Here is a 2,210-nt window from a genome sequence, read left to right on the forward strand (position 1 = left end):
TATATTAATACTGTTTTCATAGCATTTTTGTTGGTTGTTATTGGTCCATTGTCATGGGAATAACGAACTTTTTTAGGTCTTAATCTTTTTTGTCTTGGGCTCTTTCATATTCTCCATTGAATAGAATGATATACAAAATTATCTTGTTTCTCTTCAAGTTTCAGCTTAAAACAAATTTGAAACCTTTTTTTTTTTTTTTTTTTAAAGAAAAGTTATAATTGGAATTTCCCCTTTTGATGCCCCTATATTGTATCGGGTCTTCTGTTTTTCTCAAGCTATGAAAATAAGATAGAATACTGTCAACGTAGTATGCTCAGAGGGATCCGCTAGAGAATCCACCGTCAATGCCTTTCCTTTTCTACTTTACAATAGATTTTTGGAACTACATGACCTAGCTTGGTGAATCGGTCAATTTTCTCCCTTCACAGTCATGCTTTATATATTTCTACCGAACCGCTACCTTTCCTACTTCCTCTGGGAAGCAATCGAGATAAGAATCTGAGGACTAAGCACTCTTTTAGGGTTTTCAGTCTTCTTCCTATAATGAAAGCAACTCTTTTCTTTACTCAGGCAAAGAAAAAAAGTTAGAGAGAAAGAGTCAAAATAAGGGGTAGACTGATCATCTTGAAGCAAGACGCGATGTGATACAGTAAAAGGAAAGTTTTGTTTAAGGAGGACAAGTAACTTTTTTTTCCCTTTTTTTTATTTGAAAATATAGAGAACACATGAATTTAATGGAAAAAAAAAGTTCGCAAATAGATTTAAATCCAAAACTAGAAATTATTACTTAATGCTTTTTTTTTTCCTTAAAATACATAAAATGAAGAATGGTAACATGATATGCTCTCCCGATTATTTTTACCAAGCCTAACTTTTGTTTTCTTTTTTTAATATTAGAAAAATTTAAAGATGGCATACAATGTCTTTGAAAATCCTATCATCAACCAAATTTTAGAGGCTATGCCTGAGTACGAAGAGCAGAAAATAACACGTTGAGATAAAGCACATGTGGCACTTAATATGAAGAATGCTGAAGACAAGGATAAAAATGCTCGAGAATATGTTGAAAATTTGAAAAAACGATGGGAAATAGGAGTCTATACCCTTTGTTTGATTTATAATGCCACTGGTGATACCATAAAATATGTTTGCGAACACAATTGGCATGGACATATCGGACCTGGTCCTTACCCAATTGAGATAGCAAATGGATAATGGGGAGGTTTTCTTCATGTTAAAACCTCTGGAGCTGCTACTGGCTCTTCTACTGCTGTAGTATATCGTGGTTTAAATCCTTATGATGCACGTTGTGATTGGATGGCAGCTTGGTCCAATCAATGGGATCATTCGTCGTATAACAATACGGTCAATATTTTTTTTTATTCTAACATATGCTTCTAATGTTCAATTTTATTTATTTATTTATTTCTATCTATAACTCATTTGAATAATTGACATTCAATTGTAGGCATATACTGAGATACGTGAAGAGGGTCATTATGATCAACACGATCATTGGAATTACATCTCTAATTTATTATACAGATCAGTTCTTAGCAAATCAGATAATTGGAATGGATGTCTATCGACCATGATAACAGGAAGTGATACCAGTCCTGTATATAAAGGAATATTCACTTTCGTGGATGCATGAGCTCCTTCTAAAATATGTTTTTAAATAAATAATTTCCTTTTGCATCGTGTATTGATAAAGTAATCTAAGGTATGTACTATGTTACATCCAAGTAGCTCTAAATAAGGGCCACTTGAGCCTCTTTATACTATGCTACATCCAATTACCTCTAAATAATGGCCATCGAGCCTCTTTGTTTATAAATGTGTGGAGTTAAGCTATGCTTCTTAGCCTCTTTGTGTTAACTTTCATGGGGAAAATATGTACACATAGCTTTAATATAAATCAAATAAAATTTATCTTGTGTAGTGGTTAGCTTCATTGTCCTTTATAAACTTGGGTTCAAATCCTAGAAATTGCAACATTTGTTATTTAAGCACTTATTCATACGAAATTGAATGGAAAATAATAATAATAATAGTTTCTTCTCATACACTTCACTTTCACCTCAATTCTCATTTTTTATTTCAATAAGAATATTCTAAATATCGTTTTCCAAAACTATTTCAAGATTCAAACTTAAAATGGTTGGAAAAAATGTATAAAATTATTATTATCATAATTTTAAAATTTTGAA

General features: G+C 31.6%; 1 pseudogene; it reads left to right on the forward strand.

Moving 5' to 3' along the window:
• Positions 1–341: 341 nt before the first annotated feature.
• On the forward strand, positions 342–1,879 carry LOC120072051 (23 kDa jasmonate-induced protein-like; annotated as a pseudogene).
• Positions 1,880–2,210: the final 331 nt, after the last annotated feature.

The sequence above is a fragment of the Benincasa hispida genome, chromosome 2 (genome assembly GCF_027475165.1).
Source record: "Benincasa hispida cultivar pf3 chromosome 2, pf3_genome.v1.1, whole genome shotgun sequence".
Taxonomy (NCBI): Eukaryota; Viridiplantae; Streptophyta; class Magnoliopsida; order Cucurbitales; family Cucurbitaceae; genus Benincasa; species Benincasa hispida.